The sequence below is a fragment of the Rhinopithecus roxellana genome, chromosome 4 (assembly GCF_007565055.1).
Source record: "Rhinopithecus roxellana isolate Shanxi Qingling chromosome 4, ASM756505v1, whole genome shotgun sequence".
NCBI lineage: Eukaryota > Metazoa > Chordata > Mammalia > Primates > Cercopithecidae > Rhinopithecus > Rhinopithecus roxellana.
Genome location: NC_044552.1, coordinates 60488212 through 60508715, shown reverse-complemented (window position 1 = coordinate 60508715; position 20504 = coordinate 60488212). Strand labels below are relative to the sequence as shown.

At 41.9% G+C, this 20504-nt stretch overlaps 1 pseudogene across 1 annotated transcript; it reads left to right on the top strand.

Moving 5' to 3' along the window:
- Nucleotides 1-15957: 15957 nt before the first annotated feature.
- On the top strand, nt 15958-16484 carry LOC104654797 (annotated as a pseudogene). The gene has a single exon (XR_746896.2). The product of XR_746896.2 is annotated as a 40S ribosomal protein S20 pseudogene (transcript).
- The last annotated feature ends 4020 nt before the right edge of the window (nt 16485-20504 follow it).

The window sequence follows — 20504 nt, the reverse complement described above, 5'->3', positions numbered from 1 at the left end:
ACCGTGTTAGCCAGGATGGTCTCGATCTCCTGACCTCATGATCCACCCACCTCGGCATCCCAAAGTGCTGGGATTACAGGTGTGAGCTACCACCGCGCCTGGCCTTCGTGTTGATATTTTAAGCTTCTCCTATGAATTGCAAATATCCTTAATGGCATCTAGAATGGTAAATCTTTTCCAGAAGGTTTTCAATTTACTTTGCCCAGATCTGTAAGAGGAATCACTATCTATGGCAGCTATAGCGTTATGAAATGCATTTCTTAAATAGTAAGACTTGAAAGTCAAAATTACTCCTTGATCCATAGGCTGCAGAATTGATATTGTATTAGCAGGTATGAAAACAATATTAATCTCCTTGTACATCACCATCAGAGCTCTTGAGTGACAAGGTGTGTTGCCAGTGAGCAGTGATATTTTGAAAGGAATCTTTTTTTCTGAGTAGTAGTTCTCAACAGTGGACTTAAAATGTTCAGTAAATCATGCTGTAAACAAATGTGCTGTCATCCAGGCTTCATTATACCATTTATAGAGCACAGGGCAGAGTAGGTTTAGCATAATTCTTAAGGACCCCAGGATTCTTAGAATGGTAAATGATAATGAGGTTCAACTTAAATGCACCAGCTACATTAGCCTCTAACAAAAAAGTAAGTCTGTCCTTTGAAGTCAGGCATTGGCTTCTCTTCTCTAGTTAGGAAAGTTCTACATGGCATCTTTTTCCAATAGAAGACTGTTAGATCTATGTTGAAAATCTGTTGTTTAGTGTAGCCACTTTCATCACTGATCTTAGCTAGATTTTTGATAACTTGCTGCAGCTTCTCCATTAGTACTTGCTGCTTCACTGTGCACTCTGTGTTACGGAGATGGCTTCCTTCCTTAAACCTCATGAACCAATCTCTGCTAGCTTCAAGCTTTCTTCTGCAGCTTCCTCACCTCTCTGGGCCATCACAGACTTGAAGAAAGTTACAGCTGTGCTCTAGTTTAGGTTTTGGCTTAAGGAGATATTGTGGCTGGTTTGATCTACTATCCAGACCACTGCAACCTTCTCCATATCAGCAATAAAGCTGTTTGGCTTTCTTGTCATTCATGTGTTCACTAGAGTAGCATTTTTAATTTCCTTCCAGACCCTTTCCTTTGCATTCCCAACTTGGCTATTTGACACAAGAGTCCTGATTTTTAGACCATCTTGGTTTTTAACGTGCCTTCCTCACTAAACTCAATCATTTCTAGCTTTTGACTTAAAGTGAGAGATATGGTGAAACCCTGTCTCTACTAACAATACAAAAATTAGCCGGGCGTGTTGGTGCATGCCTGTAATCCCAGCTACTCCAGAGGCTGAGGCAGGAGAATCGCTTGAACTCGGGAGGCGGAGGTGCCAGTGAACTGAGATGCTGACACCGCACTCCAGCTTGGGCAACAGAGCAAGACTCCATCTCAAAAAAGAAAAAGAAAGAAAGAGAGAAGAAAGAGAGAAAGAGAGAGAAGAGAACAGAAGAGAAGAGAAGGAAAGAAAGGAGGGAAGGAAGGAAGGAAGGAAGGAAATGTAATCAGTAAACATAAATCTACCCAAAAGGCATCAAAGCCAACTTTATAGTGAGTTTTTACCAATTAAAAAAAAAAAGACCAGGCTCAGTGGCTCATGCTGGTAATCCCAGCTACTTGGGAAACTGAGGCAGGAGGATTGCTTGAGGCCAGAAGTTCAAGGCTGGAGTTAGCTATGATCCCACTGTCACACACCAACCTGAACAACAAGGCAAAACCCTGTCTAAGAAAAAAGGAAAAGATGGCAGGGGCGTGGTGGCTCATGCCTGTAATCCCAGCACTTCGGGAGGCCGAGGCAGGCGGATCACAAGGTCAGGAGTTCGAGAGGAGCCTGGCCAATATGGTGAAACCTCATCTCTGCTAAAAATACAAAAATTAGCGGGCACAGGGCCAGGCGCCTGTAGTCCCAGCTACTCGGGAGGCTGAGGGAGGAGAATTACTTGAACCTGGGAGGTGGACATTGCAGTGAGCCAAGATTGCACCACTGCACTCAGTCTGGGTGACAAAGCGAGACTCTGTCTCAAAAAAGAAAAGAAAAGAAAACAGGAGGCCGGGCACGGTGGCTCACGCCTGTAATCCCAGCACTTTGGGAGGCTGAGGCAGGCAGATCATGAGGTCAGGAGATCAAGACCATCCTGGCTAACATGGTGAAACCTCGTCTCTACTAAAAATACAAAAACAAAATTAGCCGGGCATGGTGGTGGGCGCCTGTAGTCCCAGCTACTCGGGAGGCTGAGGCAGGAGAATGGTGTGAACCCAGGAGGCGGAGCTTGCAGTAAGCCAAGATCACGCCACTGTACTCCAGCCTGGGCAACAGAGCGAGACTGTCTCAAAAAAAAGAAAGAGAGAGAGAGAGAGAGAGAAAGAAAGAAAAGAAAAGAAAAGAAAGAAAAAAGGAAAAGACAAACAGCTCTAATACCAAAGTTGATAAAGGACAATGTAAACAAGAAAAATTGTAGTTTAATCTCATTTACATATGAGATTAAACATAGATCTCATACATGAACATAGATCCAAAAACCCTGTGAAATATGGAAAACTTAATTTATCACCATATTTTAAAAAGTAGGAAGTCATGCAGAGGTATGGTATACCCTAAGGATACCTGTACCATTAAAAAAAATGATTACAGTTATTTAACAAAACAGCAGGTAAAGGAGAATGACAATCAGATCTTCCTAGTGATTTCAGAAAAACATTTACTAAAATTCTACACTTGAGGTGGGCAGATCACAAGGTCAAGAGATCGAGACCATCCTGGCCAACATAGTGAAACCCCGTCTCTACTAAAAATACAAAAATTAGCTGGGCATGGTGGCGCATGCCTGTATACCCAGCTATTCAGGAGGCTGAGGCAGGAGAATCACTTGAACCTGGGAGGAGGAGGTTGCAGTGAGCCGAGATCATGCCACTGACTCCAGCCTAGTGACTAAGCGAGACTCTGTCTCAAAAAATAAATAAATAAATAAATAAATAAATAAATAAAATAAAATTTAGACCCATGCATGATAAAAACAATTTAGCAAATTAGGAATGAATTGGTCCTTCCTTAATACAAGTTTTAAACCAAAAACCCACGAAAACTGTAGCTAATATCACACATAATGGTGAAATACTGGACACTTCTTGATTGTCAGAAAAAAGACAAGATACTGATTTCACGTTTCTTTTCAACATTGTACTGGAAGTTCTGCACTGAACAATGAAGAAAGAAAAATAAATCAGGGGGCATGGAATGTCATCTTGGCATCCACTACTGTTAATATAGGAGGATGAGTGGTTTTACAGAAGGAACTGTCTTTGTTTAGGAAATTCTCTTGCTAAGTTACTAGTAGGGAAGTTAGGGCTCAGGCCAACACAATGAGAAAAAGGTAGTTCAAAAGCTCTTTGCTGGAAAGAAAGAGCATTTGTGCCTGAGAAGATGAGACTGAAGGGAGTGGAGAAGACCGGTTCTATTGCTTGAGGCCAAAGCCCGGATTTAGAATATGTGAAAGGATCTTGGGGTCAGGTGTTCTTAACATTCCATTTAAAGATATTTGTACTTCCATGAATAAGTCTCTCTGCTGTCACCAAAATCTTTAGTAAAGACTTCTACACATGGTAACTTCTGGGAGTGATCTTTTCGGTGGAGCTTACAAAAAAAAAAAAAGAAGAATGCACTTCCTATCTTGCTCAACATGATGCAGTGGTGGGAAAAATATAAAAATGGACAGTCTCAATCCTAAAATAACTCAACAAAAAAAAAGGAGAAGAGCTCAGAGCTAGAGGTGACCATGATAACCTAAGTGCTCCGATAAGTCACAAAATTTGGCACATTATCATAGCAAAAGATATGGAATAGCATTTCAAGTAAATTAATGGAGATATTGCCAGGCATGGTGGTTCACGCCAGTAATCCCAGCACTTTGGGAGGCCGAGGCGGGCAGATCAGGAGGTCAGGAGTTTGAGACCAGCCTGGCCAATATGGTCAAAACTTGTCTCTACTAAAAATACAAAAAAAATTAGCCTGGCATGGTGGCGCGTGCCTGTAGTTCCAGCTACTTGGGAGGCTGAGGCAGAAGAATCACTTGAACCTGGGAGGCGGAGGTTGCAGTGAACCAAGGTTGCGCCACTGCACTCCGGCCTAGGTAACAGAGCAAGACACCGTCTCAAAAAAAAAAAAAAAATGTATGGAGATATTAAGAGTCTAGAAAGCCATGGTGATGTAGCAACCAAAGTGTCTAGAAAAACACTAGATACTTGCAAAGTGAATATGAAAAGCTTATGCAGTCTGATTCCTACTGATTGTGAGGTCAATTGCTTATCTCCTCTCCTCTGTTGCTAGGCTTCATCCACACCATGAAAAGACAAAGTTTCAAAATGTGTTTAAAAATATTACCTGGGCCAGGTGCAGTGGCTCATGCCAACACTTTGGAGGCCTAGGCGGGTGGATCACTTGAGCCCAGGAGTTTGAGACCAGTCTGAGCAACATGGTAAAACCCCATCCATACAAAAAAATACAAAAATTAGCTGGGCATGGTGGTATGTACCTGTAGTCCCAGCTACTCAGGAGGCTGAGGTGGGAAGATCACTTGAGCCTGGGAGATTGAGGCTGCAGTAAGTCAGGATCATGTCACTGCACTCTAGCCTGGACGACAGAGCAGACTCTGTATAAAAAATAAATAAATAGCCCAGGCGCGGTGACTCACACCTGTAATCCCAGCACTTTGGGAGGCCGAGGCAGGTAAATCACGAGGTCAGGAGTTCAAGAACAGCCTGGCCCGACATGGTGAAACCCGTCTCTACGAAAAACACAAAATTATTCAGGCGTGGTGGTGTGCACCTGTAGTCCCAGCTACATGGGAGGCTGAGGGAGAAAAATTGCTTGATCTCGGGAGACGGAGGTTGTGGTGAGCAGAGATTGCACCATTGCACTCCAGCCTGGGTGATGAAGAGAGACTCTGTCTCAAAAAAAAAAAAATATATATATATATATATGTATATATACATATATATATAAAATAAAATAAAAATAGAGAAAGCTCTTATTTTCTCTAATGCTTTTGAAATATTTCATCTGAGTGGGAAACTGTCCAGAGAATATGGGATATGAAAGAAGAAAACAATTTATTCTGGGACTTCTAATTTCCCAGTGACTAAATATTTTACACTAGAATACCTGCACAGTCAAAGTAATCTCAAGATAGAAATTAACTATCTTAAAAAGTGACTGCCACAGTAACCATTTAGCTTGAAAGGAATATATCTTTATCTTGGAACATAGAATAACTTAAGGATATTAATATAAATTATGAACAATTCTCATTATGGTCAGAAGGAACTATTACTATTTTGTTGCTATTTTTAGCATCCAAATCACATAATTCTCTAAAATGAAATTATAATAGTAGAAGCATTAGCTTAAGTCGACTTAGGCAATATAAGTAGGGTGAGTTAAAGAAAATGTTTAAAGGTATCACTTTTTAGATTATTGCCAAAATCTGGGAAATAGTCTAGTTCCCATGAGATGTGTTCCTATTATTTGTGAAATCTGCTCACTTACTAACTAGCATGCACTCTTCTGTTCATATTTTGCTTAACTGCCTTGCCAAATTTACACTTTTTTTTTTCAATGAACAGTATTACTATACCAAAAGCCCACTGCTCTTTGTCATATTTTTTAAAATTATAAAACGGAATGTTTAGTCTATTGACCAAGACTTTCTGGTATGCTGTTGCAGCTCTATTTCAGAACATTCCTAATGTAGTGGGAGAAGGTTTTCTTCCATTAAAGGAAGTTAATAGATGTTATCTCTTTCATCCTATGACAGGTGAAGCACTAATTGAGTCACAGTTTCTGTACTAAGGCTCTTTCTAATAAAAATGGACAATCCATGAGGCAAGGATTCACGTATAATACCTTAAAGTAACTTTTATATAAACGTCTTAAATGCATTAGTTTTCTTATTTTATTTATTTATTTATTTATTTTTTTGAGACGGAGTCTCACTCTGTTGCCCAGGCTGGAGTGCAGTGGCATGATCTCAGCTCACTACAACCTCTGCCTCTGAGTTCAAGTGATTCTTCTGCCTCAGCCTCCCAAGTAGCTGGAATTACAGGTGCCTGCTACCATGCCCAGCTAATTTTTTGTATTTTTAGTAGAGATGGAATTTCACCATGTTGGTCAGGCTTATTTCTAACTTCTTACCTTGTGATCCGCCTGCCTTGACCTCCCAAAGTGCTGTGATTACAGGCATGAGCCACCACGCCTGGTCTTTAGTTTTCTTTTCTTTCTTTGTTTCTTTTTTTTTTTTTTTTTTTTTTTTGAGAGGGAATCTCGCTCAGTACCCAGGCTGGAGTGCAGTGGTGCAATCTTGGCTCACTGCAACCTCCGCCTCTTGGGTTCAAGCGACTCTCTGCCTCAGCTTCCCAAGTAGCTGGGATTACAGGCACCTACCACCACACGCGGCTAATTTTTGTATTTTTAGTAGAGACGGGGTTTCACCATGTTGGCCAGGATGGTCTCAATCTCTTGACCTTGTGATCCACCCGCCTTGGCCTCCCAAAGTGCTGGGATTACAGGCGTGAGCCACCGTGCCTGTCCATTTTTTTTTTTTTTTTAAATGTGATCAAGCAGCCAATACTTTGTTTTAGTGTAAGTATTAGTATTTCAGGAATTTGTTTTTTCTCTTATCTCTTCTGCATTAGGTCAACTGAGTAGCACCTTAAAGAACTCCCAGACCCCAATCACTACTACAGAATGTTTATTTGTTTGTTTGGGTTTTTTGTTGTTGTTTTTTGTTTGTTTGTTTGTTTTTTAGATAGGGTCCTGCTCTGTTGCCCGAGCTAGAGTGCAATGGTGCCATCACAGCTCACTGCAGCCTCACCCTCCTTGGCTCAGGTGATCCCCCCAGCTCAGTCTCCCAGGTAGCGGACTACAAGGGTGCATCATCACACCTGGCTAACTTTTGTATTTTCAGTAGAGACAAGGTTTTGCTATGTTGCCCAGGCTGGTCTCCAACTCCTGGGCTGAAGTGATCCTCCCACTCGGCTTCCCAAAGTGCTGAGATTACAGGCATGAGTCACAGCACCCAGCCATGAATGATAATCTCAATGTTGATTTCTAAATCAATGTTCACGATGGATGACAAATCCAAATATCAATTCAAATTGCAATAAATTAATCATTGTCACCAAAACCATGATTTGTCCCTAGTTTTTGACACTTTATCACTGAATGTATCACCTTACAGCACCGATCTTCCTGACACCCTACTTCACCTTCAGTTTACTGCTTACTCCTGGCCATCTTAAAGATAGGCCTGGAATGGTAACTCTTCTTCAGCAGCCAGGAAACATTTAAAAAGTAAGGGCCGGGCACAGTGGCTCACGCCTGTAATCCCAGCACTTTGGGAGTCCGAGGTGGGCGGATCACCTGAGGTCAGGAGTTTGAGAGCAGCCTGGCGAACCTCTGTCTCTACTAAACATACAAAAATTAGCCAGGCATGGTGGTGGGTACCATAATCCCAGCTACTCAGGAGGCTGAGGTAAGAGAATTGCCTGAACCCAAGGGGCAGAGCAGTGAGCCGAGATCACACCTTTGCACTCCAGGCTGGGTGACAAGAGCAAGATTCAATCTTAAAAAAACAAAAAAAAAAACCTTAAAGACAATATTGGGCTTCCCACAAGAATGTGTGGCAAATTCAGAAAACACAACAAAATCCCCCCAAAAGGCATGTACCTAGAAAAAGACAGGTTTAAACTAACTTTAGGCAAGGACTTTGCTTCCTGGTATTTCCAAATCCCATTTCCCGCCACTGGTGCTTGGATGACCTTGAGTTGACACTGTAGTTTCAACTCCATATCTAAGACCAGTAATCATGGTGTCATACAATCCACTTCATGTCTGCCTTCCTCTTTAATGGGGCAGGCAAACAACAGCAACTCTCCCGGAATTAGGGCAGACAACCCTTACAAAATCACTAGATGAATCATGCCTACTTCATATCCTGAGCAAATCTAGGTCCACTTCCAACAGTCTACTAACAATAACCAGAAAATACATGCAGAACTAGCTGCATCATGAGCCCATCACGAGTTAACTGTTTCAATCTCAGAGAACAAGTTAATTCCATGCCAATGATATAGATACAATTTTTTTTTTTTTTTTTTTTTTTTGAGACGGAGTCTTGCTCTGTCACCCGGGCTGGAGTGCTGTGGCCGGATCTCAGCTCACTGCAAGCTCCGCCTCCCGGGTTCACGCCATTCTCCTGCCTCAGCCTCCCGGGTAGCTGGGACTACAGGCGCCGCTACCTCGCCCGGCTAGTTTTTTGTAGTTTTTTTAGTAGAGACGGGGTTTCAACGTGTTAGCCAGGATGGTCTTGATCTCCTGACCTCGTGATCCGCCCGTCTCGGCCTCCCAAAGTGCTGGGATTACAGGCTTGAGCCACCGCGCCCGGCCGATACAATTTTTTTAAAAATAGCACTCACATCTCTAGCTCTGTAACTTTTATCTACTCAAAAGTTTTATTATAGAAGACATCAGAAATATGTAAATATAAGAATAATAATGGCTTATTTTAGGTTCATTGTCTATTAATTCTCTTTCTTAAAATCTAAGCAACAGGCCGCGGGCATTGGCTCATGCCTATAATCCCAGGACTTTGAGAGGCCAAGGCCAAGATCACCTAATGTCAGGAGTTCAAGACCAGCCTGGCCAACGTGGTGAAACGGTCTCTACTAAAAATACAAAAAGTAGCCAGGTGTGGTGGCAGGCTCCTGTAACACCAGCTACTTGGGAGGCTGAGGCAGAAGAATCACTTGAAACTGGGAGGCAGAGTTTGCAGTGAGCCAAGATTTGGCCATTGTACTCCAGCCTAGGCAACAGGAGCAAAACTACATCTTAAAAAAGAAAATAAAAGGGAAGAAAGAGATCGCCTCGGTTACCTAGATTGAAGTAAAATATTTTAAAAGTAATTATATCCTTGATTTTCCAGTGGCTACTCCTTTTCTCAGTTTGTGCACTCATACAATAGGAAACTAAAAACCTATGGAAAAGAAGAGCAATATAAACACATCAACACATCAAACACCTAATTTCTGTGATTGTACATTAAACCTATACCTGATTTTCCATGCAAACAAACCATGAGATATATGACAGGATGTGTTGTATAACAGTCATTTTTTGATCAAAGGAATAAAAGAAAACATACAGTTTTTCCTTTCCCTTTTTTTTTTTTTTTTTTTGAGACAAGATCTCCCTCTGTTGCCCAGGCCGGAGTGCAGTGGCGCAATCTGGGCTCACTGCAACCTCTGTTTCCTGGGTTCAAGCAATCCCCTCACTTCCACCTCCCTAGTAGCTGGGACTACATGCATATGACACCACGCCTGGCTACAAATATATTGATTTTAACAAAGGAATATTTTCCTGGTACTAAATTCAAACGTAAAACTTTTACAGATCCATCTTCAAAGAGATTTTGAACTATATACAGGACAAACAGTCATTTGATAATTTCTTTGTAAACCTTTATGGGCCTCATTTCTTTAACAACTTGGTGAGAAAGAACACTTTAATTAAATTAATTAATTAATTAATTGAGACAGAGTCTCCCTATGTCACCAGGCTGGAATGCAGTGCCGTGATCTTGGCTCATTGCAACCTCTGCCTCCCAGGTTCAAGCAATTTTCCTGCCTCAGCCTCCCAAGTAGCTGGGATTACAGGGACGCGTCACCATGCCTGGGTAAATTTTGTATTTTTAGTAGAGACAGAGTTTCACCATATCGGCCAGGCTGATCTGGAACTCCTGACCTCGTGATCCGCCCACCTCTGCCTCCCAAAGTGCTGGGATTACAGGTGTGAGCCACGGCACCTAGCGAAAGAACACTTATAGAAAATAATAATAATAATAATAATACATTTATACTCAATAATGGTGGACCTGGCCAGGCACGGTGGCTTATGCTTGTAATCCTAGCACTTTGAGAGGTCGAGGTGGGTGGATCACTTGAGGTCAGGAGTTTGAGACCAGCCTGCCCAACATGATTAAACACTGTATCTACTAAAAATACAAAAATTAGCTGGGTGGGGTGGTAGCGCACCTGTAATCCCAGCTACCCAGGAGGCTGTGGCAGGAGAATCGCTTGAATCTGGCAGGCAGAGGTTGTTGCAGTGAGCAGACATCACGCCACTGCACTACAGCCTAGGTGACAGAGGAAGACTCTGCCTTGGAAAAAAAAAAAGGGTGGGGGGTGGACCTGACCGCAGGTAGTAGGAATGGGGAGGAGAGTATGAATAGGAGTTAGGAGTGACTACTCAAGTGAGAATTTGAAAAAGGAGCCTTTGCAATCACCCTTTCTCTTTAGCACGCTGTAACTACTGCCCTTCCTCTAGGCTTTCTCTAAGTCGATGTTACTCAAAGTCTGGTTTGTGGACCAACTGCCGATCTGCAGACTGACTGTTAACTGGAATGCAGGGAGGTCAATTGCAAAATTGACAGTAAGTATTTAAAACTTTTAGAACAATTTGACAGAATTACTTTTTGAATATTGAATCTAATAAATTAAAATGTAAGCTGACCCTTTTAATATGTTTAATATTTTTATTTTTCTTCTAATTAATTTCATTGTGTTTTATAAAAGTGGCATCCTGCAACAGATTGAAAGTTTAAAAAACAAAACTTGTTCTTTACCACAGATGAAAACATACTTTAGGCCTCTGTCTCTCAAACTTCAGTGGTCACGTACTACTCTCATGATTTTGTCATATCTGTATACCAATTTTACCATTTATTCAATAACTTTCTTTAAATAAAAATTGCTTTTTAATTTAAATACTTTTTTTTTTTTTTGGAGACAGAGTTTCACTCTTGCTACCCAGGCTGGAGTGCAATGGCACGAATGTTGGCTCACTGCAACCTCTACCTCCTGGGTTCAAGTGATTCTCCTGCCTCAGCCTCTTGAGTAGCTGGGATTACAGGTGTATACCACCACGCCCGCACTAACTTTTATTTTTAGTAGAGACGGGGCTTCTCCATGTTGGTCAGGCTGGTCTCGAATTCCTGACCTCAAGTGATCCACCAGCTGTGGCCTCCAAAAGTGCTGAGATTATAGGAGTGAACCACTGCACCCAGTCTTAAGTATATTTTTAATGATACTATATCACCACCATAATTACTACATCGCTGTTGTAAACAGAAAATTACTATGAAATAGAATACCATGAAAACAAGATAATGTTACTTAATTTAAAATAATAAAATAATATTTGAGTAATGACAAATCTAATGGGTTTGCAAAAGTGCACACCTGAAAATCAGCAAAAAGTATTAAAATAACTGGTTTTTTCTTTCTTATCAATCAAAATGAATATTTAGCTCAATGTTTCTCAGTTCAAGTCAAAGATGAGCTGAATATCTAAAAGCTATTTAATGTCCTTCTCAAGAAAGGCTGGGTATTGAAAATTAATTCCTAATTTAGTTTATGTAGGCATTTGTTCAACAAATGTTATTTTCCCCAATAGGATTCTAAAGTGAAATCTTGCATCTTTCAAATGGGTCTGGTTATTTGGTAAAACCCAGAAAAGTGATTTACCAAAATTTTCTTGCCCTGAGTAATTGCCATCTGGTTTGAGAAAATAGCTTTTATCAAGTGGTCTCTTCGTAATTTTGAAATGTTTTCAGCAAATTCTTCAGATGAATTATTTTTTTAAAAAACTACAAGTTTTTTCAATAAGTATTGCTGATGGAATGAATGTCAGTTTCAGAATCTGTTCCTAGGATCCTGAGCTTACCATTTAAAACATGTGAGATACATATATGCATAGGACAGAAATACATGTATAAACATATCTATCATAGCTTTATCATATATGGATGAAGTCTTATTTAATTCTCTCTCAGTGGAAACTAGTGTTCAAAGAGATGTAGTGATCTCATTCGATCAACAGTAAGCAAATATTTGTTGACTGTGTACTGGGTCACAGGCACCATCCCAGGCTTTGAGACAACAAAGAGAAACAGAATAGACACAGTCAGATCGTTTGTGTCCTCGTGACGGTTGGGGCAGAAGAGAGAAGAAGGGCGGTAACTTCCAATAGGGATAAGCTATGAAGAGGAGCAGGGGTCACTCAAAGAAGTCCTGTCTGGGATATCTGGGGGAGCAATCAGTCCTGTGAAGACTGGGAAGGGGCATTCCAGACATAAGAAACAGCTACTGAAAAGCCCTTAGGACAAAAACAAGACCGGCATGGCCAGGAAGCAAAGAATGTATGGCTGAAATCTACTGAGCCATGGTGAGCTTTATAGTCACATAAGGCCTTGTAACTGTGATGAGGAGTTTGGAATTTATTCTTTGCAACGAAAAACATGTGGAGGGTTTTAATTAGAGAGATGACATAATCTGATTTCATTTCAAAAATATCCTTCTGGATACTGTGTGAAAAGGGAAAGAAGATACAAAGTCAAGGGCTTGTCTGTTGGCTCAGCAAGAAGCAATGGTGGCCAGGCACAGTGGCTCAAGCCTGTAATCCCAGCACTTTGGGAGGCTTAGGTGGGCGGATCACGAGGTCAAGAGGTGGAGACCATCCTGGCCAGCATGGTGAAACTCCGTCTCTATTAAAAATACAAAAATTAGCTGGGCGTGGTGGCGCCTGCCTGTAATCCCTGCTACTCAGGAGGCTGAGGCAGAAGAATCACTTGAACCCGGGGACTGGAGGTTGCAGTGAGCTGAGATCTCACCACTGCACTCCAGCCTTGGGTGACAGAGTGAGACTCCATCTCAAGAAACAAACAAACAAAGAAGCAGCAATGGTGACCTGGAGGAGAATGGCAGTGGTAGAGATAGAGAAGTGGGTGGACTTGAGGGTAGAGTTGACTAGACTGGCTGATGTGTGAGGGAAGATTTAGGAGAAGAGAGAAAGAGCAGAAAAGACTCCCTGCTTCTGGCATGAGCAAATCTCTTCTGGTTTCACAGCCTAGGAAGCAGCAGATCCCATTTTAAAACCAAGGCTGTCTGACTTCAAAGCCACTCTTGACTCCATTTTTCTATTTTTGGTGGCTGCTGAATTGAACCCCAAAGTGACAGCTCCCTGGTCTTCCCCCAACCACTTAATCCCAAACTCCCAGCATTAAGCCTTTGTATAGCATGGGCTCTCCCCAAACCCTGAACCTCTGGATGCTCAGCAAATAGATTCTCAGAGCAACCGGAGAGGAGGAAATCTGGGATCAGTGTTGGAACAAATGCAAAACCCGCCACTGAAGGCCTGGTGTTAGAGAAACCGCCACCCTTTCCCTGCGCCATCCTTATTCTCCTAAAATTCTCGCTTCATCACCCCCACTCTCCTTCCCCTTGTGCTTCAAGCCGTCTCTAGGCAGTTCTGTGTGGGTCTGTGTACCAGGAAAGGTCATCTCACCCCCTCTGTGCTACAAGAGGCATAACTGTGGCTCTAGGAACACTGCACTAGGTAATTCCTTCCATCCCTCCTGAAGGAGATGGAGGAGAAGCAGCAGAAAGTGATTTTAGGGAAGTCAGAGCGGGAGAGAATAGTTTCTGGTGTCAGCCATGACAGCGAATCCAGTGGTAGGAGAAATGAAAGGGGTGATTAAATTTGGTTGATGGGAGAAAAGCTTCAGAAGGGTACAGGAGTGTGACTGCCTTACGGCAGACCGAGGCTGGGGAACAGTGAAGCGGTGGGACAGAAGCATAAAGTAAACTTTCATGCAATCTCAGCCACAGTGACAGGAAAGGGGGAAGTCGATGTGTAGCTGGAGAAAGCAGAACCAAGATGAGTGATTTTAATAGAAGGCACATAGGAAAGCATTTTAAAAGTGTTATGCAAATACAAAATTATTAATATTTGGCCTTATCATATGCTGCCTTTTACTTATTTATTTATTTTTGAGATGGAGTTTTACTCCTGTTGCCTAGGCTGAAGGGTAGTGGGGCAATCTCACCTCACCACAACCTCCACCTCCTGGGTAGCTTGGATTATAGGCGTCCACCACCACGCTTGGCTAATTTTTTGTATTTTGAGTAGAGATGAGATTTCACCATGTTGGCCAGGCTGATCTCGAACTCTAGACCTCAGGTGATCCACCTGCCTTGGCCTCCCAAACTGCTGGGATTACAGGTGTGAGCCACTGCGCCTGGATTTATTTATTTTTACGTTAATGCCCTATTTCCCTAAACAAACTCACAGTGAAATAAATCATGCTTAATACTTCTTGGGATCACCAACACAATGTCCTACACATAGAGAATAGCCACAACTTGATTACTAAAATATAAAGTCAAAATAGGTTGGAAATCTCCAGGATGATATCATACATATGTACACCGTTCCCAAGTAACGGGTTTACTATACTTTATGTAACTTGATAATAGATATTAAGTCCTATGTTTCTTTGTACCTGTAAAACCCTAGAAGCTTGAATATAGTAGGTACTCAATTAATATTTACTGATATATTTCAATTGCATATATTAGTTAACCTCTAGTTCTGAGTTCAAATGACAAACCATCTTTTGGCAATAACCAAAATTACAATGTAATTACCTTAAACTGCATTCAAATATATGGATTATTTTACCCTTTCTCCGATGAAATCCAAATATGCTATTTCACCAATTAAACTACTCCTTTATCAAAGTTCCATTCATCTCCTGGAGGTAGCACTGTGCTCATTAACTAAATGTCAGGTGAGCACAGAAGCGACTTTGGATTTCACTTAATAAACCAGAGCAATTTAAAGTAATTAGTCACATCTTGTGAAAAGAAGCCAATGTGTAGCCAGTTTAACCTGCTCGAGATCTGTGGGTGAAAAAACTCATAAACTGAGGGAGACTGGGGATAGGAGCCTTATTTCCTTTGCCAAGGCTTTCAAGTCAAGCAATTATTTACCCTAGAAAAAAAAAAGCTGACTTTAGGAAAACTTTAAAAAGCCATCTCAGGTGTTTGCAGAACACTTAAAAAATGTTCAGTTGTCCAATTTACCACCCAGATTTGGCTTATTTATCTGAAAACTTATTTTAGTAACATCTGAATTATAGTTTCTCTTTTAAACTAGTTTCCCACGTTAATGTGATTCACTTTCCAGATTTATGAGCTGTCTTTATGCCATTTGCAATAGCAAATAAATAAATTACAAAATATAAGACTTTATACCCAGTAATTTTCAATATATGCATTATCATTTGGACATATTTTTAACTCTGCACACTTATACATTATTTGGTGTATTTAAAAACGCGTTCAAGAAGAGAATGGAATTAGGCCACTAGTCAATGTAATAGGCTAGTTATTATAAGAGATAATCAGGAAAATTATAGATAATTTTTTCTATGATACCAAAAATTTATAGATTAGTTACTATAAAATGAGTTTATTCCACAACTTACAAAGTTACCATAATTAAAGAATAACAACTGTTAGATATTTAGATTCTATAATCAATATTAGCCAAAGACAAAATGATGTGTTTCCCTCATCTAAAAATGACATATTTGGGCCAGGTGCGATGGCTCACACCTGTAACCTCAGCACTTGGGAAGTCTGAAGCACGAGGATAACCTCAGGCCAGGAGTTTGAGATCAGCCTGGGCAACATAGCAAAACCCCATCCCTACCAAAAAAACTTAGAAATTAACCAGGCATGATGGCATGCACTTATAGTCTTAAGGCAGGAGGACTGCTTAAGCCCAGGAGTTCAAGGCTGCAATGAGCTATGATCATACCACTGCACTCCAGCCTAAGTGACAGAGATGCGGCCTCAAAAAAATATATAAATAAAAATAAAATAGGCTGGTGGCGGTGGCTCACGCTTGTAATCCCAGCACTTTAGAAGGCCAAGGTGGGCGGATCACGAGTTCAGGAAATCGAAACCATCCTGACTAACATGGTAAAACCCCATCTCTACTAAAAAAAATACAAAAAAAATTAGGCTTTTCGAGGAAGACGCGGTCGTAGGACTTGCGGATCTTTGGTTCGCACGCTCCTGCTCCTGACTCACCGCTGTTCGCTCTCCCCGAGGAACAAGTCGGTCAGGAAGCCGCGCAGCAGCCATGGCTTTTAAGGATACCGGAAAAACACCCGTGGAGCCGGAGGTGGCAATTCACCGAATTCGAATCACCCTAACGAGCCGCCACGTTAAATCCCTGGAAAAGGTGTGTGCTGACTTGATCAGAGGCGCGAAGGAAAAGAACCTGAAAGTGAAAGGACCAGTTCGAATGTCTACCAAGACTTTGAGAATCACTACAAGAAAAACTCCCTGTGGTGAAGGTTCTAAGACATGGGATCGTTTCCAGATGAGAATCCACAAGCGATTCATTGACTTGCACAGTCCTTCTGAGATTGTTAAGCAGATTACTTCCATCAGTATTGCGCCAGGAGTTGAGGTGGAAGTCACCATTGCAGATGCTTAAGTCAACTATTTTAATAAATTGATTACCAGTTGTTAAAAAAAAAAAAAAAAAAAATTAGCCGGGTGTGGTGGCGAGCGCCTGTAGTCCCAGCTACTCCGGGGGCTGAGGCAGGAAATTGGCGTGAACCTGGGAGGCGGAGCTTGCAGTAAGCTGAGATTGTGTCACTGCACTCCAGCCTCGGCGACAGAGCGAGACTCCATCTCAAAAAAAAAAAAAAAAAAAAAAGATATAATCTACTAACCTGTTAGGTTACTAAGTTACTCCAAGAAGAGAAAGATAAACAATATTTACTAAACACTATAATCAGGTGTATTTTATAAGTCACTTATTTAACCTTTACAACACTTTCCAAGTTGAATACAGTCCTCATTTTGCAGATACAAAAATTAGTTTCTGAAGTGTAAGTAATTTATGCAAGAGCAAACAGCTAGAGGAGCACTGGATGGTGTTTAAAGACAGGTTTGTGGCCAGGCACACTGGCTCATGCCTGTAATCCCAGCATTTTGGGAGGCCAACGTGGGCTGATCACAAGGTCAGGAGTTCAAGACCAGCCTGGCCAACATGGTGAAACCCCATCTCTACTAAAAATACAAAAATTGGCCAGGCACGGTGGCTCACGCCTGTAATCCCAGCACTTTGGGAGGCCGAGGCAGGCGGATCACGAGGTCAGGAGATCGAGACCATCCTGGCTAACACGGTGAAACCCCATCTCTACTAAAAATACAAAAAATTAGCCGGGCGTGGTGGCAGACGCCTGTCGTCTCAGCTACTCGGGAGGCTGAGGCAGGAGAATGGCACGAACCCGGGAGGTGGAGCTTGCAGTGAGCCAAGATCGCACCACTGCACTCCAGCCTGGGCGACAGAGCGAGACTCTGCCTCAAAAAAAATAAAAAGATTAAAAAATTAACCAAGCATGGTGATGCGCGCCTGTAGTCCCAGCTACTCGGGAGGCTTGCAGTGAGCTGAGATCGTGCCACTGCACTCCAGCCTGGGCAACGGAGTGAGACTGTGCCTCAAAAACAAAACAAAACAAAACAAAACAAAGAGAAGCCTATGCTATCGGCCAGCTGAGGAAAAGGATAAAGAAGCTATCAGAAAGCCAGAAAAGCAGGTCCAAGAGTACACACATATTCTTAATGTAATATATTCTTAAAATTGAAAATATTTTAGTATTGCTGGAGTATAAGAAATAGAGGTTGGGAGTAAACGAGGAATGAGAGGTGGTAAGAAATGACACCAGGAGTCTAAATCAGGGCCAGTTCCCAAGGGTACCATAAACCATACTACAGCATTTGAACCCTCCTGAAGGTGATGCAGAGGCATTGAAGGATCTCCACCAGGAAAGTGAAATGATCGGATTTGTATTTTAAATATGTAGATCAGCCAGGCGCAGTGGCTCATGCCTGTAATCCCAGCACTTTGGGAGACTGAGGTGGGCAGATCACTCGAGGTCAGGAGTTCGAGACAAGCCTGGCCAACATGGAGAAACCCCATCTCTACTGAAAATACAAAAATTAGCAAGGCGTGGTGTTGGGCACCTGTAATTCCAGCTACTTGGAAGGCTGAGGCAGGAGATTCGCTTGAACCTGGGAGGCAGAGTTTGCAGTGAGTGAAGATCACACCACTGCACTCCAGCCTGGGCAACAGAGCGAGACTCTGTCTCCAAAAAAAAACAAAAAAAATTAAATATGTAGATCACGCTGGAAACTGTGTGATGAATCCATTCATTGAGCAAGAGTAGATAGGAAGGACAGTAAGAAGACTACCTCAATTTCTAAGGCTAGAAAATGGTAATAAAATCTTGATGACAGTAGTGGCAGAAAAGATGGAGAAAAAATTCCAGAGGCACTGACAAGGTAAAATGGGGATAACTGTGAATCACAGGACCTAGGGGTGAAGGAGAGCTGAAGAAGGAATCTAGAATGGTTCTCTTTAATGACCAAAACAAGAGAGTGACAGCAGTGTCAATCATCAAAAAGAGTGACTGTTAGAGACAGAGCAGTCTGAGGGGAAGCCCAGGAGTTCATGTGTACACATGTGAGTTTGAGATTGATGTGAGACATCCATGTGGAGCTGTTCAGTGGGTCTGGAGCTCAGGAGAGGGGCAAAGCCACTTAACACAGATTCCAGGAGTCAGCAGTTTGTGTGCCATGTTTGAAGCCATGGAAGTGAATAACAGCACGTTAGTTCGATGCTCTTACTCACTGGAGAAGGTGGAGGAGGGTAAGAATAGAGAACCACAGAACATCAATATTTAAGGAGTGATCAACAGCAGAAGAGCCCAAGAAAAGCAAACTAGAGACACAGAAAACCAGGAGAATATGGAGTCACAGAAGCCACAAGAGGAGAGCTTCAAGAAAGAGGACACAATCAGCAGTATCCATTGCTTCAGATAGGGTCGGTAAGATAAAGACTAAACTATGAGCCAGGTGTGGTGGCTCACACCTGTAATCCCAGCACTTCAGGAGGCTGAGGCAGGAGGATTGCTTGAGCTCACGAGTTTGAGAGACCAGCCTGGGCAACATAGTGAGACCTCATCTCTACAAAAAAGTCAAAAAATTAGCTGGACATACATGTCTGTGGTCCCAGCTACTTCGGAGGCTGAGGCAGGAGGCTCACTTGAGCCTGGAAGGTTGAGGCTGCAGTGAGCTATAATGGTGCCATTGCACTCCAGCCTGGGTGACAGAGTGAGACTCTGTCTCAAGAAAACAAAACAAAACAAAAAAAACGAGCTAGTGTATGATGGATTTAGCAACAAAAATGACATTGACTAACCTGGTGAGAACTGGGTCAGTAGAGTTGTGGGAATGGAAGCCAGACCAAAGTTCTCATCTGATAGAATTTCCTGAATGAAACAAAGAAATCATCCATAACTCTCATTTGCTAAAGGCTTTGAGCCAATTGTAAAGTTTACACTTTTCTCAAGCACTTTCATTTAGTTTGTAATTAAATAAGCAAAGTACTTGTACATGCCCTTTTCTTAATTACAGCTTTCCTAATGAGTTAACTTGCATGTACAAACAGCCTCATCTGTAAGATGGGTTTGCTCCGGCACTGGGTTAAAACTGGGCTTACATGCAAAAGCTATTGTTAATTCAAACCTGTTAATGCAGTTTGTTTATATTGAACATGATTAGAAGAAATCAAGAACATGATTCTAAAATTTGATAATTTGCAGACGCACTACAATGATTAGCTCAAAACCAAGTCCTGAACTGTTCTGTTGTCTTTCACATGCACATACACCTTAGATTATTTTATTTTATTTTATTTTTTATTTATTAATTTTTTTTTTTTTTTGAGCTGGAGTCTCACTCTGTTGCCCAGGCTGGAGTGCAGTGGCATGATCTCAGCTTACTGCAACCTCCGCCTCTTGGGTTCAAGTGATTCTCCTGCCTCAGCCTCCCGAGTAGCTGGGATTACAGACATGTGCCACCACACCCGGCTAATATTTTATATTTTTGGTAGAGACGGGGTATCACCATGTTGGCCAGGCTGGTTTTGAACTCCTGACCTAAAGTGATCCACCCACCTCAGCCTCCCAAAGTGCTGGGATTACAGGCATGAACCACCATGCCCAGCCTACCTTAGATTATTTTAATAGAATTTTTTTTTAAATGTTGATGCTGGAGGTTAGAATTAACTCCAAATGTATACTTAAACATATTATATTCGGTTTTGACTAACAGAATTTTCTTTCAGGGAATGTGGTTTATTTATCAATACACTTACCTAAATCACGGTAATAAAGTCCTTCACCACTCTGTATCATTTCAAAGATAGCTTCTTCTTTCTCTGTTTACTTATCTAATTTTGTTGTTGTTGTTGTTGTTGAGACAGAGTCTTGCTCTATTGCCCAGGCTGGAGTGCAGTGGCGCAATCTCGGCTCATTGCAAGCTCTGCCTCCCGGGTTCATGCCATTCTCCTGTCTCAGCCTCCTCAGTAGCTGGGACTACAGGTGCCCGCCATCACGCCCAGCTAATTTTTTTGTATTTTTAGTAGAGACAGGGATTCACTGTGTTAGCCAGGATGGTCTCGATCTCCCAACCTCGTGATCTGCCTGCCT